General features: G+C 45.9%; 1 protein-coding gene and 1 long non-coding RNA gene across 3 annotated transcripts in view; both read left to right on the forward strand.

The window, feature by feature from the left end:
* Window positions 1-27,994, forward strand: part of Gycalpha99B (guanylate cyclase 1 soluble subunit alpha 2) — a 165,126-nt gene that overhangs the window by 58,469 nt on the left and 78,663 nt on the right. The gene's annotated exons all lie outside the window — the stretch shown is intronic.
* Window positions 21,758-27,965, forward strand: LOC129386199 (uncharacterized). Its single transcript, XR_008613655.2, has 3 exons — window positions 21,758-22,292; window positions 23,349-23,429; window positions 25,729-27,965. It is a non-coding gene; the product is annotated as an uncharacterized lncRNA (long non-coding RNA).

Below are 27,994 nucleotides of genomic sequence, written 5' to 3' on the forward strand. Positions count from 1 at the left end.
ATAGCACATATATAACACGAATGTGACAAAGCGCAACTGAAACATCGGTAATTTGTATTGCGCTTAGCTGAAACAAATCTGTAAGTTAAGGTTGGCCTGCTGTGTTTTAATATCGCTCTATATACATGTCATGGTAGCTTAATGGCAATTACGCTTTTCCGCTAAGCACGAGGTCGCCGGTTCGACTGTCGGTATTGATGGCCGCAATTCGACAGATGCAGAACGCTCGTGGGCTTCGGGTGCACAACAAATAATCCCAGTCGGTCGATGTTAATCCCGAGCTGTCTACCACGGAGTTTCTTATAGCGACTGTGTTGCCTCGCGGCGCTAAACAGAACAATTAAATCAAGCAAACACTTCAAAGCCGCTTACTTGTTGCGACGCCGTGTCAACGACGTGTGCTAAAAAAAACCTGTGCTCTGTGGCCGCGAGCGAAATTTCCATCCCGTTGCTTGCCGAACCAACGAGCTAGGTATAGTCGAGCGATCAATTTTCCCTACACGTATAAAAATAACGCCTCGTGCCCCTCCCTTTTGCCAAGGAAACAGCGAAGTATTGTATAATATTGATTGAGTGTCGATGCTCTCCCGCTTCAAAATAGGGTTGCTCTTAGGGTACTTGCTCGGCGGCCTGCCGAGTGTGTTATACGCATAGAGGGAGTCGTGTTTCACGTAGCGCTTTAATGTTGCGATGAAGTGCGTGCGGGCTGCAACTGCTGTCAGGCAATCTAAAACGCCACCGTGCAAGTACACGGATTGTTAAACCACTTGTCCCAGCGTGTCAGGAAGCCATCTGCTGATATAGAGCGCAGAGTCGAGCGCTGATCCGCCAGATACCGAATACTATTAAAGCTAAGTATATGACTACGGCTATATACAGGCGCCACTTGAGTGCGCTGTCTATTTTATGCACTTGTCAAAGCTGCAAGATTTAGTAAGTGCAATTTATATAGATGCTCCTTTGCTCGTGTTTCATTTCTTTTCTTTTTCTTTTTTGTTGGCGTAGATTAGATTTCTTGCGTGCGATCTTGGAAGAATTGTGCCGGTATTATGTCTTTCCTATCATCTACGTTTCAGAACCTGATGATCCCGGCGATAACGTAGGCGGAGCGCGTTTCGGATCATTGACGAAGCGCGAAAAGGAGGAATAAAATATTTTGTTATATATCATCCCTTCCTTGCCTTCGTAGACGGACGCAACCGTACGCCCAGACGCAAGCGTTCTCTCTTTCTCTCTCTCTCTCTCTCTCACTATCTCACGCATTTCGAAGCACGTCACGCACAGAAACGCGGACGCATACGAATGGACCACGCGCTCGGGCGCTCGTACTGTACCTGCAACGCCTAAAACGCACGGCACGTCTGCGTCGGTTCTGTCGCCGTATAGGAGAGGCGTGTCCCAGACCAGCATGGGCCCCAATGGCCGACCGCACTTCTCTGCCCCCTCCACCAAGCCCTCCACCGTCGTCCCCGTCACACGTTGTTTTTATTTATTTCGTGAATATCAGGGTGTGGCCACGCGATCCTCAATTGCCTCGGGAGCCGCCGGCGTTCGCTGTCCTCGGCAGGCGATATAGTTGGGGCCCGCGCTCATCAATCAGCGTGTCAGCGCGCCATCCGCAGTGGGGCAGGTACTGCGGTTGACGCGTTGCGAAGGGTGAAAGGGTACGAGGGACGCGCAGTCTCACGTTTCTATCGTCCGAGCAACACCGCAATGATACAGCAATGAATGCCGTATTATGCAGGCGCCTCCTGGTGGCTACCCCTTTCGTCATGTCTTGTCTTTCGTTCTAGTCATTTTTTTTTCTTAATGTCTCGTTGGGGGCGCGCGCTGCCGATAACGGAACAATGAGCCCGAACCATTAATTACGGATACAGGAATCTAGCTACTAGAATGCACACAGTGTGCGAAGATAACTTCTTTCGAGCGAGTCATAAGCAGCCCAATAGGGAGATGAGGATTGAGTCGGAAATCACCGTATACGGGGTATAAAAGTTATGTCTGGCTTTCAGTATTCACCCTGCGCCTACTGTGTTCTTGCCTAAGGTACTATCGGCCTGAAAAGAGTGCTGGGCAATGAAGAGGAGAGTGTGTGACTCCGAGAAAGAGTTTGGCGTGCCTCCCGGAACTCAGCTCAGCAGCCTGTACAAGTATGCGTCCAGCAAAGTTTTTGTATTATTTTGCTTGCTCCAAGTATAGAAGCTGCGCGAGATTTACAGTGTACAGGTATAGATGCAGGAATATCTATCTATCTATCTATCTATCTATCTATCTATCTATCTATCTATCTATCTATCTATCTATCTATCTATCTATCTATCTATCTATCTATCTATCTATCTATCTATCTATCTATCTATCTATCTATCTATCTATCTATCTATCTATCTATCTATCTATCTATCTATCTATCTATCTATCTATCTATCTATCTATCTATCTATCTATCTATCTATCTATCTATCTATCTATCTATCTATCTATCTATCTATCTATCTATCTATCTATCTATCTATCTATCTATCTATCTATCTATCTATCTATCTATCTATCTATCTATCTATCTATCTATCTATCTATCTATCTATCTATCTATCTATCTATCTATCTATCTATCTATCTATCTATCTATCTATCTATCTATCTATCTATCTATCTATCTATCTATCTATCTATCTATCTATCTATCTATCTATCTATCTAACACGTTGATTAAGAGGGAGGGAAGTGGGCAGGTTGGGGCGGTCGGAATAGAAAAGCCTGTGAGAACTTCAATCCACGCACAGAGTAAAAAAAATGACAGAAAAGATACTGATGTCCGAACATCTCTTTCTTCTAAAGTATTTCTTATTGGGACATGGGTGATCTTCAAAGGAGGTAAACTGCAATCTACTCCTGGTGGCGTCGCATTCCAGGAGTTCTCTTGGTGCCGAGCTAACAAGGGCAGCCATTACAGCCTAAAGTCTGTTTCTGTAACCAACGTTAGAGCTAACCTCGTGGGTCGCGTGGCTCCTAACTGATCGTTCCTCCCCCCTAAGGAGGTAAGTTGTCGGACAGCACTGAGCAAATTAACGCGGTAAATGCAGGAATCGCTGCCGAAGAAGAAAGCGTGAATGTCAGTAAGATCGAGATAGCACATTCTCTTTGCTGGACTCTGATGAGACAGCACTTTGTTTACTGAGCGTTCCCGACATGAGTCCAGTCTAAGATGCACTCAAAGGGAAAATAGAAACAAAGTGAGAAAAAGAAAAGAAAGAGTCGTGAACGAAGAGATCGGGTGGACCGCGCCGAAGCGAAAGGCTGGAATGCTGGCACCAATGCCACACTCTCGATGTCCGCGCGTGCCGGGTAATCAGATTTGCGAACTTCGTCCGCTTACATCTGTCCCGCAATCCCGAGAATAACGTTTCCTTTTTGCGGCTTCGTGTCCGAGCCTCCGGGATGTCTTTTCATCAGCTGTGCCTTATTTTTGCTCTCTTCTTTTGTACGTTAGTCGCCGGTGCAGCTTCTCTTGGTCCTTTCTCTTTCTTACTTTTACGCGTACTTCAAATACCTTTGACTCTGTTGGCATGTCTCACTGAATAGATTTCCTACGTTTTATTTTGTTCTTGTCTGCAATTCATGGGCTCCTGCTCTGTACGCAGCAGTGCTTGTATTGGGTCTTGAACCGGGGAACAACGCCGCACCCAAATTGTGCGCTGCGTTTCATCAAGTTCGCCGAAACGTTGGTCGCATCCCCACAAGCCTGTCATAAAGACTCTTATACGCGCTGACAGACAAGGCAGGAATTGTAGAGGTCATTGTTTGGTGTCGTTAGTGAAGTTAAAGATATAATAATACTAAACACAAAAAACATGGCAGCAATTACGGGCAAAGAGAGAAAAAGAGAGAACATACAGCCCACTCAACTGCTCGTGCATCCCTAGAAGCATATACACAACACAAAGAGCCTGTCGCCTAAAAGGAAAAAGAAAAGAAGTGGCGGTAAGAAATAGAATGATGAAACAAAGAGCCAGAAACCGTGCCTTTCGTCACGCTGTGTATAAAGAAGTATTTTGGTGCAGTTGTTTGCGAGGCCGCATCCGCAAGTGGTCTCTGGTTTGAATCTCCACACTGTTGCCTCGATGTCCTCTGGGTCTTTAGATCATTGGAGTGCGGTCCAACGAGGGCGACGGGTAAACAATTGGTGAGCCCTTTCTTCCGGGCCCTCGAAGGTCTCACAGTGTGCCAAGCGACTCTGCGTTGTCTTCTCGCCCGGCCTAAGCACACCGAGAGACATGAACGCCCACCGGAAAAGGCACTCATTCCATTCACCCCCCCCCCCCCCCCCCCCCTCCTTTCCTGGCTCTGGGACGAAGCTCTCCTCAAGCGAGCGCGAAAGCTCACCGGAAAAGCGACAGACCGACGCCACCCGGGTGTTTAACGTGTTATTTTGCTTTTCCCGCGCGGTATAGTCATCTGCGCTTCAGTGGTTATACTCCAGGACAGCGGGAAATTGTAGTTTACCCTTCTCTGCGTTACACGGCAATGTACGACAAAAGGAGGTCGCGGCAATGGGACAGTCATTGCCGAGTGCATCCGGCGCTGTCAACGGAATGGAAACAAGGAAGTTCGTTCGTCGTGGTGCTGTCCACGATGGACGATTTTTTGTAGGCAAGTTGCTCGTTAAGTTTAGGTCAACTTCGAAGTGTTTCCTATCCACTGCGTTGAGTGAACCGTTGTGGCCGAGTTCTTTTCACAACATACTTTGTGGCTTTGATGAAACATCCAACGCTGTATACGCCTGTAGTCTAAGCCTTGCCTTGTGCGCGGGTAGGTAGAGCCGTTAATTTCGTTCAGTTAGGGCGCTCCAATCAATCAATCAATCAATCAATCAATCAATCAATCAATCAATCAATCAATCAATCAATCAATCAATCAATCAATCAATCAATCAATCAATCAATCAATCAATCAATCAATCAATCAATCAATCAATCAATCAATCCGGGCTAGTAGTTTGGATTGCGTATATGGTACAGGGGTCGAAATGAGAACAGCTTCTTGTTGTCGGGCAGCCTACCCACTACCGAATATCTTAAATAGTGATCATGGCGTGGTGGTCTCGAACACGTAATGTGCCGAGTTCTGGTTTCTGGAAAGAGGCTCGCAAGTTAACTAGTTGTGACTGTCAAATGATCACGGTTTGAAGGCAACAAGGCGAAAACGGCGAAAACGACGCAAACCTGCAATGGTCGGTGCCTCAAAAACCACACGCCACTTTCCCGTCTGTCAATTTGTCTTAACCAAGCGCGCTCATTTCTTCAAACTTCGCCCTCCTTTCCCACACCGACGCTGTATAGGCCACTCCGAGGCTCAAGGTGACGAGTGCGAAAAATTTACCGCTGCAAAACGAGCGGTTTAAAAGCAAAAACGCGTAACCGTAACCGTAATTGCCTTCGCCACCGGCGCCGCAAAGGGAGTGTTTGTGGGAGAGAGGAAGGATATTAATAATTCCTGATCCTATTACGCTCCGCGCCGCTTTCGCGTCTGTAATTGCGAGTTCTCGTTTCTCCGCGACAGCTCGCGCTGTGGGCGCCAGATGGCCGAATGCTCTGCGCAACCACGCCGCGCGGGGGCGCAGAGCGTGGCGCGAACTTATTTGACTTTGTTATGCAAAACTCGGGCGCGCGAGGCTGGCTCTGGCTCACTGCTTGTCGCAGGCCCATCAGACAGCTGGGCTCGTTTTCTTCGGCCGAGTCGAATGTGGCGGAGACTCGCGCTGCATGCGCTATATTGCTAGGAAGTAAACAGCGTTACGTTGTTCTGTTCTGCGCACAAATGAAGTACGCGAGAGTGCGCTCCGCAAACCAATTGGAACGTGCGTACATTTGCGCTATCGTTCATGTTGACGATCAGTTGAGAAGCCGCCGTCACAAGGCCGCTTTTGTTCGACTTCAGTTTGACATTAACTGGTGTCAGCGGCGAGCCATTTCGTGCGCGAATAATTTTCAGAGGGGAGCTCCCAATCGTTTCAATCTTCTGGGATGCTTGTCGTGACTATCAAAGAAAAAGAGAACAATTATAGGGTATGCGAGGATGTCAGTCAGTTTGAAACGAAGAGCCATAAATTTATCCATCCAGCAGCAATAATAATAACACTGTTCGATCTTGTAGTAATAAAATACACATTAAAGGTAGGTATGGTTAAAAAACAGGAAACGCCATTTCTTCTAGAGGAGGAGGAGGAGGAGGAACGAAACGGAGAAGGCAGAGAATCTACACAGAAATGCGTCTGGTTGGCTGCCCTACACTGAGAGATGGGGGAGGAGGAAACACGCGGTGAATTCGCGCACGCGCGCGGAGGGCCTCACCAAGTCAAAGGCATTCACGCAGGTTAGTCGCCCTCAAGGAAGACAAAAGGGCCTTCACAGTTTTGTGGGTCTACGAGCGATGGGGGCCATCTTCAAGTATCGCCTGCACGGACAATGTCCGATCGTCCAGTCGTCGCAATGCGATAGATAGTGTTTGTCATTCCGGATGAAATCGACGACAGTGGCACAATAAGTGTTCGATGCTCTCTTCGTTGCCGGAGATGTCGCATGCAGCACTGTCGGTCATTCCAATCAAAGTAGTGTACGACTCCGTGAAAGCCACCCATACCACAGCCGGTATAGAAGCGATGCCTCACTTCGGTGAAGCCCGGGTAGAGGTAGGAGTTGGAGCGAATGGTTCAGTTCGTGTAACCTGGTGCACCTTATATTTGGCGTGTTCCACTTTGTTAAAGAGAGCTTGCTTGCATGGTGATGAAGCTGCCTTGCAGCGTCTTGCCTGAAAAGAGGAATGGAAACGCGGTGTTCTTCTTGACGTGACTCGGCGTGATCATTTCCACTGATTTCGCAATGGCCAGGTAGCCACTGGAAAATAATTTCGTAGCCTTTTTGTATGACGCAGTAGTTAAGTTTGACAATTTCATAGGTTAGCTGTTCGTGAGCTCCGCGTCGGAGAACTGACTGCATAGAATGTAAAGCTGATCTCGAGCGGAAAACAGGCCCCATGTGCCAGGACTTTCTGTGTCAATAAATTGAAGTATACCGCACAGAGCCGTGAGTTTTGCAGTCGCGGAAGTCGCGACGAGTGACGTCTTGAATCGCAGTGTTACTCATCTTGTCGGTGTAAACACAGCACCACCAGAACTGGCCAATGAAGTCGAACCGTCAGTGTTAGATGTGTACGTGGCTGCTGTATTTCTCGTACAACAGGAGTAAACCGAGTTGTTTGATGAGAATGATCTCATTTGTAGGTAGCTACGAACCCAGAGATATATCTTGCCACCAAGTTTTATTACTTCTAACGCTTTAAAGATGGCTTCGTGGTTGACATTGTCGCCGACACCTTTAATGTCTAGAAACAAGGAGCAGACAAGAGTTTACAGGCCCTCTGGAATTTGACGCGCGTCTACACATGAATGGCCGCGTCGGAATCCTGTCATCGCGTCTGGATAAATTTCATAGTGTTCTAGGTAGCACTCTAGCCACGTTAGAACCATTCGTTTCATTATTTTCCCTACACAACTAGCAAGCGCGATCGGACGGTACGATGCAATGTCCATAATCGACTTTCCAGCTTTGAGGAGCGAAACCAGGCGGCTTGACTTCCATTCCTGTGGAACCTTGCCTGTATGCCAGGAGTCATTGCACAGGAGCAGGATTGCCTTTCGAGCTCGTTCAACAAGGTTACACACAGCGCGGTATGTAATTCCAGCTGACCCTGACGCTGAAAAACGTCTGCATAAAACAAGCGCAGCTTCTAGTTTGTTCAGGGAAAAAGGGCCCTCCGAACGGGGATCACGTGAGAACGGTGAGTGGTCGGGAGTCAGCGTTCTAGGGGAACTTGTTTCGCCAGCGATCCTCCTAGAGAAGGATTCTGCGACTTCAATCGCTATAAAAGATAGATAAACAGCCAGGGAATTAAATGGGTGGCGCTGTATAGGAGTTGCATGCAGGCCACAAACAGTTCTCCATATGAGACAAAGGCTTTTGGTGATCCAGAGACTCACAGAAAGAAATCCCTCGCTGCGTAGCCACTTTGTCCATACGACGCTGTATTTTCTTCCGTGTGCCTCTGGCCAACCTCAAACCATTAATGGAGTTTGTGCGTCTTTATCTTCGCTCAGCGAGGCAGCCAATTGGGCGAAGTTTCTTTAGCTCCATGTCGAAGTCGATGCGTGCGGAGCTATTGAAGATGGTGCGTGTAGCAAGCAACCTGTAAGGCCCCTTTTCTTGTGTCCCTAGACTGGATGGCCAGTCGTCTCGATAGCATCCTTCCAGGATTAATTTAAATTGCGGCCAATCGATGCATTGGAACTAGAACTTGGAACTAGTCAGCTCCTCAATCGTCAAATAAGTTGGGATGTGCTAATTTCTCCGCGTTTCCAAGCCCTAGAACCATTGCATAATTCTGCTAAAGACGCGCGAAACAAAGGCAAGGTCCAGGCAGCTACTACACGCTCTTCCTCGCAGATAGGTGGGTCTTCCATCATTTAACAAACGAAGTTCTCGGTCAGAGGCAGCGGACACCAATCTTTTGCCCCTCGAGTTAGTCTTGGAGCTTCCCCAGAGATAATGGTGGGCATTGAAATCTCTAGTGATCACCCACGGCTGTGGAGTCGTTGTCAAGATTTTCCGTAAACGCTTTCACTTTAGATGACCTAATGGTGATAAGTAGGCTCCCATAATTGTGAAAGTGACCTTGCTTTTCTTAAAAGTTAAATACGCGTATTGGTTTTTTGTTAGGTGACACATGGGGATGAACGTATATTTTTACATTGCCCGCGGCTGGAGGACATAATGCACTCATACCCGTACAGTCTGATGGTGGATGACACGATTGGCTCACAAATGACGATAACGGGAAACTGATTCAGGAATACGAACTTTCGAAAGCCGGACATCCGCAACGTAAGTGCTCTGGCATTCCGCTGAAACACAGATGCATTCTAGACTTCCTTTCAAAACGATGGAATATGGCGGGCAATTGCTTTACCCTAAAGCAGCAAGCACTGGACCCAGAGTGTCAAGCACCTGCAGCGCTCTCTGCGCCGACGGGATTTTCATGTTACCGAGTAGAACGCGCATAGCCCCCATCAGTGACCGCAACATGATTATGACGTGGCGATCATCAGTCATCGTTGCATCAGCGGTTGGTGAGGATGATAATGGCGGTGGTATGCGAGGTGTCTCCGTGGCAGGGTGTGCGCTGAGCAGTACGGGCCACTCTTCGGAATGATTGAGTTTTGCCGCTTTCTTCGTTTTCACAGTATCTTTCTTGGTGGCACTCCGTGTTGATGCAGCTGACGTGTTGGAGGAAGACGGCGTGTCGCTTGGTGCGGCTTTTCGTTGCGCTCTTCGGTGGTGACACTTCCGTCGCCTAAGTATAGCGGCAGCCTTCCCTGTGTATTGAATGATTCCAAACCATACGCTTTATAACCGCGAACTCATTCTGGACCCGTAGGCAGTCCTTCGATGAGGCTTCGTGGGAACCACGGCAATTAGGGCACTTTAGGACAGTGAGCGCATGCACCGCGGGCACACGATATTGTTCACACAGACGCTTATTATGTGGTCACTATTGAAGCACATGTGACACTGTAGGGGCTACGGTATGTATGGTCGAACTGGATGGCGCACATGGCCAACTTTGACGTGAGATGGAAGGCAAGTCTCCCTCAAACACATGCTTCACGCAGCATGTGTTTCCGAGCGTGGTGAGATGCGTAATGGGAGTGCCTTCTGTTGTTGGTTTTATTAATATTGGCAAGTCGTTGGTCGAAATGGAGACGCTGACGTCACGAATGACACCAACAGTACCGTTACCGCCTGCAATTATCGTTAATTGCACTTTTACTTCATCGATTTCCATGACATACCGAAGGCTTTGTAGTGCGCTAAGATGTAAAACGTCTACAGCCAAGACATTCTTCCATGAGCTTATTCTCACGTCTTTAATCTCACTTGGTGCGATTGCCTCGAGTAACAAATAGTGAACCTGCCTGTTCGGGAGCCTCAAATTGCTCATAGGGTTCAAGGGCAAGGGAGAACAGTGTGTGGCATATTGCCAGCGCTGTGGCATATCCTTCACGGTTGAAACACTTGCTGGTTATGACACCTGAAGCAGTCTTCCTTCTGCCTTTCGGCTCATGACAACCTTGAAGTCGTCATCCGATTAGTCACAGTTGTCCGAGTACAACTCGGTGGCTTCGCTGTCTGTACCGCTTGACTCGCTCCCACATTTCCCGGACCTAAAACGACCTGACGGCTGCGCGCCAGCAAGGCCCTTGGAAGTATCTTCATATATTTCCACAACGAGGGAGCGACAGCTCTTGGAGCTTGCAAAGAAGCAAAGCGAGAATGCACAGACAACGGTGCAAGCGTTCAACTTCATTTTCATTTCTTCGAGAAGGAAAGAGTGCGTCTATGGGAAAAAAATAAGGAAACCAAGAGGTGAAGGAAAAGGGAACGGGTCCACCATTTGTGTTTTTGTTTCCGTCTTAACATGTCACAAATACCAGGCTTCGTATTTTTTAAATACTACAGGTCTTCTATATATTACGAAGAAAGATGGTCATAGCCAGACCTCCGAAATCGCAACGCGCGAATTTGCGCCAGTACAATCTGGGAGGCCAGAGTGTTAGCTAAGAGGCCGAGGACAGAACGAAAACAAGAAAGGCGACCAGACACTTGACAAGTCTCTTTTGTCCTGTTTTCATACTGCGCTCGGTTTCTCAGCTATGAACCAACTATTTAGCCCAATAGTCTGTTTTACGAAGAAACATTTTGCTAACTTCAGCGTTTGGCCGTTGTGTTATAAGTCCTAATAGAGAAACTGTGCGCAGAGGAGAGGAAAAGGTGTTGTGTTATCCTGAAAGAAGGAATGAAAGAAATTAAGATAGAAAGAAAGAAATACAGCAAGCAAGAAAGAAAGAAAGAAAGAAAGAAAGAAAGAAAGAAAGGAAAGAAAGAGAGAAAGAAAGAAAGAAAGAAAGAAAGAAGTAACCTAGCATTAACAAGAAAGGAGGCATTTCTAACATTAGGTGGCCTGAAGAAATCACTCGCAAATTAAGCTTACAGCATGAGAGAATTTTACGTCAGTCGCAATCACTTCTACGACAGAATAATCCTGAGGTAATCTAGTTGGCTTATAGATAAAGTGAGTTTACGAGGGGAACTTGGGGCAGAGGACAAAAAAAAGAAAAGAGGAAATTAGCAGACCAGGGTGCCTTGGTGTCTCGTCTTGTACTCATTCCGTTCTGTATTTACACTTGAGCCGTCAGACTGGCTGCAATTTATACTACGATTGGAAGAAGGACGGCGTTTCGTAAGAAGCAAGTAGTAAAGACAGTTACTGTTTTGAGAATACGCCAACCAAAATATAAGCAAAATGTGTAGTAGTACAAAAAGAAGAAACAAAGAGTGTTTCACCGGCTATGTCTCTTGCTCCCTGTTCCAAAAACCCTACCTAACTAAATGTTCACTTGCCCGCCGCAAAACGGCAACCACACACCAAGCTGTGCCACGTGCGCCATGCAAGTCTTTATTCATCGGCCATCGAGTGCGAGTCCGCGTCAGGACAAGATTGAAAGGGGTGCAACTTGGCAGCCGGCATGCCGGCTTCACAATGACTGCCCTCTGCAGGAACCAATTCACCTCTTTGGAAACACACCGCCTCTGAAAGCGCCGGACCGTTCGGAGTTGGAAAAGGCTTTCTGCATATATCGACCAAAGTGCCACTCTAGGAGTGGGCTCTCTCGTTGGCAGTTGCACTTATTCCCTCTCTATTCTTACCACTCATTTTCTGTCTCCCTGTATCCACGGGTTACTTCCCACAAAAGGAAGATGGACTGCGCAGAACTGAACGCTGGCTTCGTTTCTCATTATCGCATAATGAACCATGAATATTGCTCGCTCGATTGCCGCGTACGTTGCTCTTTATTTAGCTTTCTGTTCAAACTATCGCGAATACGGGAGAGCGATCCTTCATCGTTGAAGGTTTGCGCTAACAGCCATTCACACGAAATACAGATGACGGACACTCGCGTTTACGTTTACCTGCGCTGTCTGCGAAGATGATGTTTGAAACACTCGCCCGAATAACGTTAGCATTGCTAAACTTCGATATCGTTGTGGCACGCGCAGCCCGAAGCGTAATGCCGAGCTGTTTGCAAGGCGCATTTATATTTTGACTTGCTGGATCCAACGAGTCTTCGATATCCACTGGTGATGTAGAGCTTGGCCACAAGCTTGTCATTCTGCTCTCCAGATCAAGACAGGTGCAGATGACACAGCAAGAATATAGTGCACGCGCAATGAGGCGCGCTAACTAAGCGAGACATTAATTGAAGCTTGTAGTACGAGAACATGAGCTCAGTTTCCTCCTTACAACCATGCGCACTTCCCCTCAATCGCACCTGCGCTTTTATTTTTAACTCCGGCTCCGTACAGAAAGAACAATCTGCATGGGTCGCCCACACAAGCTCGGATTTCTGGGAATCTCGACAATGCCCTCCATCGAGGACTTCTTATTTTACCGTGAAGACTTCAGCACACAGTCTCGACGGCTCGTGAAGCCGAGGCGTCGGCAAGAAGGTGGGCTACTGGGCGGGAAAATAGAACCAGCCGGCTGGTCACAGTACCGTCTCTTCGCATTGGGGGCAGGATAGAACGAGTTTTTCTTTCTTTTCGCTAATCCAGCGGCAGCGACGTAGCGTTAAGGGCCCGGAAGGGAGTTGTCCGTTTGCAGGCGTCTGCTGCCGACGTTGATGCCCCGAAGCGAGTGTTTGCTCGGCAACGTTGCCGCTGTCAAAATAATGCTCCGGCTGGCGGTTGGTCAAGGCACGTGTGTCAACTTGGTGGACGGGTGCCGGTGTTGTTGCTGCTGTAGGGTTTACACGCTTGCGCCACTGGATTGCGCGCGACCAGGCGCGGCTGCTCGTTCAAGCTAATGGCCTCTGTTTGTCTCCCTTTTCGCGTTTTTTTTTTTTTGTACGAAAGAGCCGAGAAGGGGTAAGGAGGAAGATGATTGCTGCACTTTGCAGTGCTTGCGCCCAGTTTTGCCCAGAGAAACATTAATCGTGAAGTACTAAGCCTACGGATGTAAGCTGTTGCGAACGAAGCAAGCTGAGAATTGTAGACAACATACATATGTATATATAAGTGGGAAAGGGAAAGAAGGTGGGAGAAAGCCGTTGGCGTTTTCTCTGGAGACAATAACGTTCTTCAAGGAAGGAATCATTCCAGGGGCAACGGCTTGACCCGTGATTTACGTTTTTTGTTGTTGTTGTTGATGCCTAGGAAATGTATTGTGCAATTGAGGCAGGAAAGGTCGGCATAGAATTTAGAGGAACTCGTAAATGTGGTTTTCAGAAAACGAGAAGTCTTATGAAACACATTGAGAGGAGTGGGGAGATCGAGAACAACATCATAGTCGCTTTCCTATGTAAACGCCGCATCTTCCTTCTGTGAATTCGAGTACAATTATATAGCGCAGAAGTAGATGAGTGTGCAAATATACAGTCTCGAATTATGTAACCCCTGTTCGTTACTAATTGTAACATTGATTTGTCCATCAACTAATTTCTAGCATCTTTTTCTTTGCGTTTACGTTTATTGCACGTGATTGTATTATTGCCCAACGGTGGACCAATTCTTGCCGTTTGACTTCGTTTCATTCTGAAGCTCACCCGCTATGCTCTAAATTGGGAGCCGCAGTTTTGAAAATAAATAAATGTATATTTATCTGTTTTTTGCCAAGAACGTTTTCTGGAGGCCTTGTTAACTTCGTGCACGTTATGTTCTTACATTATGTACTTTTTCTACTTAGCCATCCCCCATATTTTGAGTGTTACCTTCTTTGTTTTTTTGCGACGTTGAGCATAATAGATAACGGCTTACAGGTGTATATTTTTCTGTGTTTATTGAACTGAACGGTACCAACATGGTCGGCAAAGAAGCTTTAGCACGCACAACTATGGTGCCATATGCCGCTTGGAACGCTTGCGGGTAATACGGTCAATATGATGTACAAGAAGATCTTCATTTTCTGCTTGAACACGCAAAAAAAAAAGAAACGCCAACAACATTGACGAAATAGGAAACAGCGCTCCACCGTCATTTCCATTAGAGCCTCTGTGAAAGCTTAATTAACGCGCCAAATATCTATTGCGCGTTAATTAAGTATGCGAAGCTGCGTACGCCTCGGAATAACCTGAACTCTGTTGTATTCGCGCTTCGTGAAACCAAAAGAAAAAAAATATTAATAATAACGGCGCGAATCGAAGCGGTGGCAGGGACTGTCGCACGCCTGGCCACATTCCCATATAGCAGGGGAGTAAATTGCCGCCGCCGTTCTTATAATCCAGGCTCTCGCGAAAGGCACATTTCCACAGCTGCTACGTCAGCTGAACCGGGTCCAGGCGGCGAGACGTTCGTTAATTGGGAAGCTCTTTAACGAAATTGGTTGCGTGTAAAGCAATTACCCCTAAGGCGCGTTTCCAACGACTACGGCATTTGGCCCACGCCGCGACCCGTTGTTCGGGCCACCTCTTCTCATATGTCTGGCAGTCAGGGCCTTTTGCGCTTTAGTTAGCGCAAGGCGTTGATTACTACGAATTCCCTCGCTCTTTTCCTAACGTTTCGTCAGAAAAGTCACGCTTGACAACGGAGCAAGCGCGTGGGAACGAAAGACTTCCAACCACTGTGCGTCAATGGCAGCGTGATCCGACAGTCTTAGCGCGTCGCTACCGGTACGGCTTCTGTCGACTGCCAGCTCTGCACATGAAAGAAATCCGCGCGCGTAATGTAGCGTGGCTTAGCTAGCACGTACCGGGCTGACAAGTTGCTGAGACGGTTGCGATTGCGAGGGATAGGCTAAAAAACTCCCTTTAAAATTGCTAGGGCTTTCTCAGCGATAGTTGTCAAGCAGCGACAATGTTGAATGCATTTTTACTGTACTCTCCTCAGCAAAAGAATACCGACGAGGGATTCCGCGATCAAGCCGATTTTATTCTCCGTCTATGGAAGTACCTTGAAAGTGAGGACTGAAGTTCAAACTCGGCATTGCGAACTTTCCAGTGCAGTCGTCAGTCTCAGTTTGTATCTCTGAAATATGAAGAAATTTCAGTTCATTCGGCGAACCTATGGTTCGTATACTTTCCCTCATGGATGTGCCACCGGCGTTATGTCACCCACCACTGTTGTGCTCATTTTAGAGCGTGTGATAGCCAGCTTGGTATTGTGATTGTTTTTATTGTTTGACGGCAGCGAACAGGAGCCCTATAGCGTAAAACTACTCCAATTTGTTTTTATTCCAATCTCCTGACGTCAAATTTATGTAACCACCGACGCAAGCATCGGGTGGTAACCTGCAGGGTTCTTGAAAAAGCCTAATCAAACTCGCTTCTCGTTTATAGGATGACACTTTCTTTTGCTTTCAAAGCGAATAGCATTTTCTTATCTAGTTGGCTCAGAAGAGGCACCGAGCACGCGCAAGTGGAGAGAGTTTCGATGGGACCGAGTCAACGGAGTGAAAGTAGATAAACGGTCGAGCAGGGTTGGGCCGGCGTCTGCAACTGGTCCGCTTCCCCTTACTTAGCTTGTCGTGGCTGGTCGAAAATCGCGACGGCGTGCAAGGGAAGGTTAGAAATACCGTTGACACAGATACTCAGCCAAGTAGTGTGGGCAGCGCAGTGTCGTATGCATACTGAAAGGTCTCGATAACGTTACACTGTCATGCAAAATCATTTATTATACGCAAATAAATCCACGCTCCTCGGCAGCTCCAAGTAGCCACTGCCACAGTGACCTGCGGGCAGCCATCTTCTGTTCCTTTCGGAACGGGGCAGTCTCCGGCTATTCAGAAACATTTGCAGCTTTGTTCGGCATATTAATGTGTCTCTAACGCGTACACGTCACTCTGACGTGGTGAGCTTTCGCGGTTTTGTGACCTCGCTTGACAGACAGGGAAATGGAGGCAGGCCGAAAAAGTTTGGCCGATGGCAATTGGTCAAACCACGCCTTTTTCACTAACGAAGATGGCGAAGATGGCGTCGTATAAGCAATTATTATTTTTCTTTTGTTGGGTTCAATCATGCATAATCAGTGTCTACACATCATATCAGATGGGGCGTTTTCGCGGTTTTCGAGATGTCACTTGGCAGATAAGCACAGTGGGTGGTCGCCCGAAATATTTTTTTACCAATCGTGGAGGGCTGATTGCAAAATTGGAATAGAAAAGTTTGTAATAGCCTTACGATATAGCGCCTCTGGGTGCTATAACGTGAAGCTATTAGGGCGCTATAACGTAAACTTATTACAAACATTTCTATTTCAATGCTGCAATCAGCCCTCCATGATTGGTCAAAACCTTTTTTAGACCACCCCCACTTCGCCCGTCTGTCACGCGACGTCACGAAAACAGCGATAGCGATCTGATATGACGTGTACGATTATGCATGATTGAACCCAACAAAAGAAAAATAGTTATTTCTGATTCGACGCCTTTTCGCCATTAGCCCTCTGGTATTGTTCAAAAGTTTTCGGTTGCACCCACTTCACCTGCCTGTCACGCGACGTCAAGGAACCGCGAAAACTCACCACGTCAAAGTGACGTGGTGGTCAACGTGACGCGTTAAAGATGCATTAATATGCCAAACAAAACTGATTTTTTTTAATAGCCGCAGGCTGCCCCGTTCCAATAGGAATAAAAGATGGCTGCCGCTGATCGCTCAGGCACCGATCATTCACGTCTGCCGGAGAGTATGGCTTTATTTGCGTACATTATTTTGAGGCTCCTGTCAGAACCTCTGTTTTATCTGATGAATAACGCTTACTAAGCATAAGCCGTTTGGTTCTCTCGGAAGCGTAGAACTCCATTAGGCACGTCTACGACCTCGTTCCACTGACTCTTCTTTGCTGAGTATCCGCTTCAATGGCATTCTTAACCTTCCGTAGTACGCCGCCGCGATTTTTCCCCGGCCACCGCAAGCTAAGTTAGGGGAAGCGGACCAATCGCAGACGTTGGCACCACCATATTCATTCGGTTATCTATTTTCAGTGCCCAGCTCGGCCCCATCGAAACCCTCTCCACTTCAGCGTGCTCCTCGCTTCCTGGCAGCCAATTACAAACGAAAAACCGCTCATCGTAGGCAATGTTATTCATTTTGAAAGAAAGGATCTATAAACTAAGAGTGCGTTTGAGTGGTCTGTTTAGAGAACGCTGCGAGTCACCGCCCGTTGCTTGCGTCGGGAGTTACGCAATGTTGACGTAAGGAGATTAGAATAAAAACACATTGGAATAGTTTTATACTATAGGGCCCCAGATTTCGGCCGATATTACAGCGCGATCGGCACGCAGCATCTAAAGTGAGGCTTCCCGCACCAATGAACGGGCCTTTGCACAGGAAGTAAATCACTTGAAACATATCCAGTTTATGCCAAGGTCGCGAAGTAATGCCTTTGAAAGACCAAAACAAATGAGTTTGTTGACTCCGAGAGAGCTGCTTACCGAGAGAACTGAGCTGTTCACCAGTGTCAAGTCCATGACTTCGTGTGACGTGACACTACTTCCACGGACCTCGCGAGGAGTTCATCGTGCATCGCTGAAAAAAAAATTAAGCACTTAACGAAAGCAAGCTAGCTGGGACACGGCACGCCCTTCACTCTGAGCGGGCTTCGTAATCTCAGCTTGGCACACACACATGCACGCTCACGCACACGCGCACACGCACACGCGCGCACACACACACACAAACACACACACACACACACACACACACACACACACACACACACACACACACACACACACACACACGCACACGCACACGCACACACACGCACACGCACAAGCGCACACGCACACGCACACACACACACACACACACACACGCACGCACACACACGCACATGCACACACACACGTACACGCGCATACACGCACACACAAAATAAAAGAAAAATGAAAGAGGGAAGCTTTAGCGATCCGTTTCACTCTGTCAACGGTGTCGGGGGTTTGCAAGGGCTTGACAGTAACGGAGTACGTCGGTGCTGCATAGGACGGCCGTCGCAAGCTATAGAATAACAAGAAGAACGACGGTGTCGTCACGCTGTTTGCGCGTATCGGAGGATGTCGGAAAACAGTTGAAATGCAGCGATGATTAAGTATCGCTTTTGTACCCGTTCTTTGAACCCCTAGATTGACCTCAAAGTTTGGATCGCTGCTAGAAAAATATTGACGTCGGCAGGTACACTCTAAAAACTAGGGAGGGTATCGCAGGAGTGAAGCTGCCGGTTCACTCTTCAAAGCGTCGTTTTACTCTCGCAAAATGTCGAGGAGAGTGAAATGCATTGTTCACTCTGTCACCAAGGAGAGAGTGAAATGTGCTTTTCACTCTCCCCTTCAGAGAGAGAGAGTAAAAAGACTCTTGCGACAATAGAAAAGAGAGACTCTTGCGGCAATAGAAAACAAAACGTAGCGTGATCTTCTGCTTCAACTGTAGGTGGCTGGCCCCGAACATGGCAATGTATCATTCATGCACGCTGAGCAAAGAACACATCGTTTTGCTTCTAAGAGAACAGGCCGCCGCAGTTCAAAGGAACGCGTAGCGAGCGCTCTACTTTTTCACTCGGAGTGGCTCCACCGCGCGCGCGCGCGCTCACGATCGCGGAACAACACAGCACTGGAGAAAGAAGATCCGTCCAGCGAGCAAAGGCCAGCCGAGGGAGATCGTGTGTCAGCCATCTCGCGCCGCCACGAAAACACGACATTCGTTCGTCATGCCTTGGATATAACAACAAATCCTCCACGGTAAGTGAATTCTAACTTAGGTGCACATTCTCCGTATATGTCATGCTATCGCCAGGAAGTCGTCGCTGCGCTTAGCCGACGCGATTGACAAAGGACTAGGCGCACGCGCTGTCTCTCGATGTCAATCGAAAAAGCCAGTCGTCGCGATAACTGCATGTGATTTTATCACTTTGCCGCTGTCCGTAAGAGCTTTAAAAATCGCAAACGCTGCCAGAACTATGGTATGTTCAATAAGACGCCAGGCGAGAGGACGCTTAAAATGGTTAGTTCACCAGCCCGTGATTCCGAGCCTATGCGGAGCGTGATTAGCGTGCGTTTTGTGTGTTTGAATTTATTCAGTTTGGCAGTCTACTGTGTACGGAACGCTGTTGAACTAAGGAATCACATAACAGAAGGCGTCATTTTGCTGGCAGCATGCTTTTTTTTAATAAATAAACCGCGCGCTTGACGGTGTCTCGCGCAGGGGGAATCTGCGACCACTGAAGTTACGTGCAGCACCAGTGCTAGTTAGAAACTTTGCCGCAGGCATTCAGCTGCATGCTGCAAGAGGTCAGTTGGGCGCGTTATCTTGAACTTACTGAAAACGCATGAGGAATTCATGTTTTATGCTGAAAAAAGTATAAACCCCATATAAGCGATCTTGCGCGCGGCAGCTACAAGCGACGCGACGGAGATGGCTGTCGCGTTCGCTCGTCGCCTACAAGTCGTACTCCGTGCGAGCGACGATTTTGAGCGACGCCTCCCCGGTGTTGCCGGCATGAGGGCTGCAGTCACGCGTGACGCGTGCTTTAGTAATTTACGTTGATGTATTTTACTATAAAAAGTAGCATAAAATATTTCCGGTGGTCTTGCAGTACGTTCTTATCCTTGCACGTATAAAAATTGAATCATTTGCTCGTTCCGCGCGACAATCGGTAGTATTTGAGCGATGTATGTACATCCAGTTCCGGCTTCGCGCTATTGGCTAGTCGCTCATAGCACTTCTGGGCGACGAGCGACGATTTCTAGATTTCCAGAACCGAGCCATCTGTTCAAGCGACGGCCCGTTTTGTCGCTCGAAGCCGTCGCTCGTCGCCGTCGCGCACTAAATCGCTCTCACAGTGTTTATCCCTAAGACCGAACTGTTTTTGCTCATGTTGAAATGGTGTGATTATAGGTCTGGTTTTGTCTCCTGTTGCGGTTTTCGTGCACGGTGCGAAACTGTAAGGATGCTTATGTCTACGAACTCGGTGAATTGTCGAGCACCTAGTTACGCATCGGCATCGAATATAACGGCTGCTGTGTGGAATTACAATTGCAGGGGCGCTTTGCATACGCTTATTGTTTTGGACATGCCTGTGCATTTGCTAATATGAGTTGGCGTGTCAGAGTTATGTCATATGAACAGCTAAATCAGCCTTCCTCTGGGGGTTACAAGCGTAATGTGTGCATTTTGCTATAGCATGGCAGATCAAGATGTGTTTATCGCTTGAATATTTTTAGTAGAGAAATAAAATATCAAAATAAAATGTTGCTTTTATTCCGTGTTACCAGTCTGTCGTACACAGAACAATAGGTTGGTGTAATAAACTAATAACTGCGGTTTAACTGCAACTTTTACATGCCTACAAGAATGTAAAATGCTAGATTTCAAACTGCAGCAGTAGTCGGGTCTGTCAAAAATGAACTCCACTGCGCACCTCATGCATGAAAATAAGTTCATGCCTTTTAGTAAGCTTAGATGCAGGCCGCAGTGAACTTGTTAGTATTGAAATGTGGGTAAGCTTGCCATAACAAGCCTTGTTGCCCTTTTTTTATAGGCACACCCATATATCCATTGAGCTGAAGGACAATATTTTCATCCCTACTGAGCATCGTGTTTGCAGCTATAATCCTCAAATTATTGCTTCAGCAGTGGCACAACCAGGGATGGTGCGGGGGGGGGGGGGGGCACACTGGGCAGGTGCTTAGGATGTGTCACAAGTGGTGTTTGCGATACACCAGACTCATGACAGACCTATGACGTCTGAAAATGACCAATATTCTATTCATTAGCAGGAGTATTCTAACATTCATGAAAAACAAGGATGAACTGTGGTTTATTTGTTTTTTTGCTTAAATCTAAAAATTGAAGTTAGTTTAGCAGTTGACTGTTGCAGTCATTTGGATGTTTTGCATGCATTTCACTAGGAAGACTAAGAGCTAAGACTTTTTTATTGCCATGGCTTTGACTGTCTTGATGTTGTTTTGCACCATGCCCTTGTGTTGACTTTTGCATACGATATTTTTCAGGCACCCGCTTTATATAACGCAAGAAGGCAGCTGCAAGGACACGAGGATGTGAAAGAGCCAGTGCAGCGCGACTTCACGTAGTGCAGAGGAGCCAATGCCAAAAAATCAAACTACATTGGCATGTTATTTGGACAAGAAAACTAGTATGTGGGTATATTGGGTGTACCATTTGACCAAATGTCAACAAAATCAAGATACAGTATGTTACACGAAGATGAAAATTCTCACGTGCTCCAGGCAGTCATCTTAACATGGTATATTTATGTAATGTCTCTGATTGGAAAGTCAAATCAAGTATGCTCTCTGGAGACAAACACATAGCAGCAAGTGTCATTGAAAAGTTAAAAATGTGTTTTAAGAAAGCTGATTAGTTCTGAGAAGTGACTGCTTTTTGTCTTGCCTCTCAACAGATATATCCATGTGATAAAAAAATAGTGGTACAATGAAATTGCATATTTGCTTAGCGACATGATACATACTTGCAATGAGCACGGTGCCTTTGTTTACTATAAAAAGCAACAGCCCATGCTTGGTTAGGTTAGGCCCACTACAACATGCAGGCATGGGTGATTGGCGCTTTTTATATTTCTGTGTCGTGAGGTTTATTGACGTGCGTGTAGGTGCAGTGGCGCGCATTATGGCTAGTACAAAAAAGGGGGGGGGGGGGGGCAGATATATGTAGCTCACTGTACACGACACAGGGCAAAGGAAATCAGTGTTCAGCAACTATGTTAAATGCCATGTACGTAAATTTTACAACGCTACTCGTTCGAAGCGCGCACAGGTGCATATTGAAGAAAAGTTTCCAGGGTAGATAATTTAGTTCGTAATTTACACTAATTTTGCTCTAACCACGAGACATAATAATTTGAATATACTGCACGGAAAAACCTAGAGCGAATTAAATTGTGTGTCAGCTTCGTGTGTATACATATAGTCTTTCCTATGCATTAGGTTTTTTGCGTAATGCATTAACAGTTGACAGCCTATCTTATGATGTGTACTCTGTTTACATTACAGTTGTTTATTAGTTCACTCGTTTGTTTTGCGACTGATGAAATGCCGGCATATATATATTTTCAACATTTGACATAACCCTGTATGCCTTGCAGGGACAACCCAGCACGTGCATTTCTCAGCACCCAGTGAACTGCCAAAAGTGACTCAAACACAGGCCACCAGTAAGTGGACATCAGTTGCAATTTCACATTATGCAGTTGGCGGCTGCCTTGTACGGAGGCTTTTTTTTTTTACTGAGATGGTGATGTCGTTCTAATGTACATTTTGACCACAAAGGTGCGATCATGTCTCACAGAGGCATATATGGTTGCTATTCTCTGCGAGGGACGTGTTCTCGTGTTCGTGAAGCATTTGTGTTTGGCAGTATTGTCGCCCAATGAGTCGGATATAAACACTAACTCACCACTGCCGGCAAGTAGTTGCGAGAAACGCATTATGACGCTGTAAAGTTATTTCATTAATTCGAAGGAAAGTTTTGCAGCAGGAAAAAAGGTTGCTATTCCAGGTAAACATGTCTTTTTCTCGCAGGTTATTTAGCCAAACTGTGGATGCATGAAATTCGTGACTTATGAATAGATTTTAATTTATTCTTTAGTAATGCTTCTAAAAGAGACTAGAAATAGCATGTGACTAGCTCTGCAATCAGCAGACCATACATATACAGTCATAAGTGGCAGTTCCATGCAGTCTCGCACTTTATATAACCTTTCCTTTCAGCAACATTGGAACTGGTGGCTGCGTTTTCAGAAGGAGAAGTGCACTTGACACTGTATATGTATGTGTGAATTCGGTTTTCTTTGTATGTGTCGGCTCACTGACAAACAGTGCAAAAATCTGTTGTACCATGAGCCTGACGACGCCCTCTGCTGCTAGAAATGCGGCACTTCGTATTTTATAGTACTGCATGACATTTAAATCAAAGCTACCACATAAAATGATCAAGAAAACTAACCGCTGTTATAGCTGTTTTCCTCAAAGAACGCTTGTCCTTTATGGGCTGTGTTAATCTGAGCTCTCCACCGATGTTTCAGTAGTATTATCCCTTAGTGAGTGAGAGATTGGGGGCAATTAATCGTGTTAGTGTTTAAGTGGTGTCCTAATCATTTGCATTTGTTCCAACAAAGTTGTCTAGATTACTTTATTGTGTAGTGTAAAGCTTATGAAACCATCAGCAACTACTGAGTTGCTAACACGCATATGGATTTGTCACTATACAGGTGGAGCTCGGCTGTACCACTGCAGTGCTGCGGAAATTGCCTTCACCAGCGGCTTTGCAACAGCTGTTTCGCAGCGTGTCGGTATGTGTTAATTTATAATTATGTTGGGATGGGCTAGTATTATGGACCACTGCTACTCTGTATTGTGACAGATCCATATGATAAGGGATGTAATGGGCACAGCGAAAACCTTTGAATTTTTTACTATGGTACATAAACAGGCTCTCCTTTTCGTCACTGGAGCAGGAGAGAAGGGCATGCAGGCACTCCTGAATGTACATATATTTCAAAACATGAGAGAGACACACACACACACAAACTAAAGGCAGGGACGTTCCATCTTTCATCTTGAATTGAATTGTGCAGCGCAAAAATACAACACAGACCACAGAGAAGCACACATGTTAACAGGTTTGATACACACGTTAGTTCAACAGATTTGATACTTCAAGTGTGCTAATTTACTCAATGGGAAAGGGAAAGGGGAGAAAATCTGAAAAAAAAAGTGGAGTGGAAAAAAAGGAATCGTGCCAAAAAGCATGAGAAGCATCGCGCAGCCAGGATCACCAGCAGGACATCTAAAAAGCACTCTGATAAAATTACATCCAGACAACCTTACGTATAGTTCGTTTCAATCAACTCAGATCACATGCAGCCATTACTGCTATCAAGTTGTTTCCTTATGTCATATGAGGGAATGATGTGGGCCCAAAAAACTGTTTAGAGCTGAAGGATTATGTTCCATTCTAGCCTCATTGCCTGCTTTTTTATCATATTGTTATCAGCTGCTTATGTTAGGGACAAAAAGTAAGAGTACGAACTGTTTCCCGATTCGCCATTCCACACAACATGTCTTTGTGACTATATGTACATGCATATGATCCATAGTTGAAAAATATTCAGTACAGTAGAATCTCATTACAAGATGCACTTTGTTGTAAGAGACATCTGAAAATGGTTTGGTTGGTTTTCCGATGTTTGCCACGTTAACAATACTGTATACAAGAGACACCTTTGTTACTAAGGATGACTTTTTAAGTATTCACTACTTCGAAGGGACACCACCCAGACACATTCACTTTTTGCACCTTGTGTGCTCCGAAGGGCGTAAAGATCACGCAATCCTTACACAAGTCAATCGCGCATGTCTCTTTTAGCATGAACCAGAAAAGGAGGGCAACGAGGACAGTGCAGGGCAGAAAGTGTCGGCAGTTGAAGCTGACGAGCGCCTAAGAGCACCTCAAAGGTACTGCGAGCAACAAGGCTTGCAAAGTGAAGTGTTTAAATTCCAGAAGTTGGGAAGGAAGCTAACACAATCTACAGTCACTAAAAAGCTGTGAATGTCTTCTTTAAAGGGCCCCTAAACCACCGAGGTTGAAATTTAGTTGCGGTGTTGCAGTTCTACACAATAAGGCAATGAACAGGTAGCCACGAGAATTTTTCGAAACGGTGCAGTAATAGTGGAGCTACGTGTGTTTGATTATCGAAAAGTAGTCCCCACTCATTTCACTCTTTCATCTGGTACACGCCATAAGGACAGTATCGTCTTTTCCTTGCCTAGTACACCTCCAAATGTTACGGGACAGGCCAACACCAATGAGCTCTGTTGCTGCCGCGCTGGCCCGTCGTCCTGCGAGGGGTGGCGCTAATACAACGGAACTGTATGGTGACTCGTGTTGAAGAGCCTCATAGGGAGACCCTTCTGTTGGCGTTTGTTCTTTGCCCCCATTGGCTGCCCACAATGGCATCGCGCGCAACGCGACGAGGAAGGAGTGTGTGTATTTGCTTGCAGGCCTTGCCGGCAGTCGTACTCTTTCGTTCGACCAATCGACAGCACCGGGAACTGGTGACATCATCAGAGACAGCCTGGTGACGTCAGGACAAACTGGGGGGGGTGCAGGATAGATCCAGAGAGGCGCACGGGGTCATATTCTTCATGTTGTGGTGCTCCGGCAGTGCTACGCACTCTGGCATTTGGCTTCGTCGATCGTGACGGCATTCTGATTTCGATACGCGTGTTTACTTGAAATGTTCAAAAAATGTCGAGAAGTGGTCTAGGGGCCCTTTAAGCCACCCTGAGCATTTATTCCTTCAGATGTATTAAAACATACTTTAGTGATGATGCATAATAAAGTGATCTAGTCTGGCTACTCAGTGTCTCAAAATTTTTGGTTTCGAGAGACATGTTTCCCGTGCCTCTTAAATATCTTCTGATGAGGCTTTACTGTAATATACACAAACAATTGTGTAACTCCTCCTGCAAGTATTATTCATTAAGCCCGGTCACTTATGTGCAAAGCTTGTGGTTAAGTCTTGATGTCCGTACTTTTTAGAGCTATGTTTATTAATTCGTGCTGTTCTTATTGGTTCTTCGATGCAGGAGACAATGCCTACGAAATTATTGGCCCTGATCATGAGAGCCCTCAAGGGGCAAACAACATCTCTGTTGCAGAAGTGAGCCCGATACCACTTGGAAGTTACCATGACAGATGACACGGCAGCAATAGATACAGAGACTGCCATGTCTACTGCAGCTGCAACAGTGTACGAGGCAAGCAGCAGCGCGTCAGCATCAGCAGCAGTGTCAGAAGGAACCCCACCAGGCCTGGTAGAGCAACATGTGTGCTATCACTGACTTTTTTTTGTAGTGGATACAACTCATTTGCTCAACATACAAAAGCTTTTCACCACGACTGTGAGCCAGTGTTATTGTGCAGCAAGTGCAAGACTAAGTTAGGTGTTATAACACAGTACAAGCATCACTTTAATATATGCAAATGCAAACATATTACAGTTGTTGTCCTCCCAGCCAGCCCACATAGTGACAACAATGTGGAACACATGGTGGGACACACCTCTCCCCCATTACAAGATAGTAGAGACTGTCAGTGTTGTTGCTAGATTGACTGGTCTTTGTAGGCAACTAGAAGGACAACACAGGTGTCATAAGATTGTTGTTGATGTTGTTGTTGAAGAGGTAAAAAAGAAGTTTGATGCAGGTGAAGTGCCAACTGATATTGAGCAAATCAAAAGCAACCACCTGAGAAAGCAACACTATCGAAATTTGGGTATCTATGTGCTGCCAACTCTGGTAAGAATGGCATAGGACAGAAGTGTGATGAAAATCACACAGACACTGCTGTTGCATCACTGGCCACAGTGAGCAGCGACTTGTAGGGCAAGAGAGTCAACTGAAACTAACATTATGATATAGTGTCATGCTCCCATGTGACCACTTTTCAAGTTATTTTGCAAGGTACAGCTCAACCTCCAGAAACAAGACTGCAACTTGTCTGTAAAAAAGCTTTCACAAAAAATTATTCATAACACTATTAACATAGCAGTATCTTTTTTTTTGTGTCGGTTCGAGGTTCCCGGCTGTCCATTAATGCAAAAATTGAGGAAAAAAAGAACATGTGTCATACTTACACCTTTTTAACAAGTACGAGGGGGACAGAACTTTTCTAGTCATGCATCTTCATCATACTATCAAGTTTTTAAATGCCTTTTATATATTATTACCAGTTATATCTGAGTGCATTGTATGCATGTAGCAGGTGTAAAATCAGGTCAGTTGGATCAGATGCCTTATCTGCAAGCGAGCCCTATATTCAAGAAATTTGAATTAAAATAGTTACGTTAGAGACGCAGTCTTTCAGCACTTTGTTGCCTGTGGTTTAAGCATTGCTCAATACTTTTGTGGGTGGCAATTTCAACCGGCACAGCACTGCGCTTTGCCACAGTCACATTTGTCTTCAAAGCGGTGTTTACCATTTGTGTTGATCTGTTTGTGTATGCATAGAGCATGTTTTTAATTTATATTTTTCTGTATTCTTGTGCTTGCACTAAGCTTGTGTAAGGCAGTTACAAAATGTGCGTCACTATAACGAACTGTTCTGTTGAGCTTACACTTGCAAATAATCGTGTTCAGATGGCCGCACTTCTATGCGGGTGCACCGCTAGCTTTGTGTATGTTCTCATGTTTGTATAAAGCTTATATAAGCTAGTTAGAAAATGTATGTCACTAAGCATTGTGATATTCTTTAAAGAACTGCTTGGTTGGTTTTACACTTGTGAATTAGTATTGAGGCGGTGGTATTCCCATGTATGCCCACTGCTAGCTTTCTGTGTCCTCACGTGTTTGTATTAAGTTTCTACAAGGGAGTTACAGCATGTACGTCACTAAGCGCTGTGATATTTTTTAAAGAACTGCTTTGTTGGTTTTACACCTGTGAGTAATAGTACTCGGGTGGCACTAGTCATGTGTAGGTACACAGGGACCATTTGTATACATTATGCTCATGTAAAGCAGTTACAAAGTGTATGTCACTAATTACTGTGATATTTGTTGAATTGCTGTGATGGTTTTACACATGTGAATAATAGTGGTCAGGACACAGTACTTGCGGTGTATAGTTGAATTTATACACTGCCAAGACATGGGCTGTATACGTACCAAAAGAAATGTGTCATTATATTGTTGTGATTATTACTGTTTGGATTTTATTAAACTGTAATAAAATTGTTTCTTGTATCTATTGAGGTATGGCAATTTGTCATGCAACCAAACTGAGGACCTGTACTTGTGTATACAAATAAACAGCTAATTTAAGAGTATACTGCTCATATTCTGCTAAACCAGTTTA

This window comes from Dermacentor andersoni, chromosome 4 (genome assembly GCF_023375885.2).
Source record: "Dermacentor andersoni chromosome 4, qqDerAnde1_hic_scaffold, whole genome shotgun sequence".
NCBI lineage: Eukaryota > Metazoa > Arthropoda > Arachnida > Ixodida > Ixodidae > Dermacentor > Dermacentor andersoni.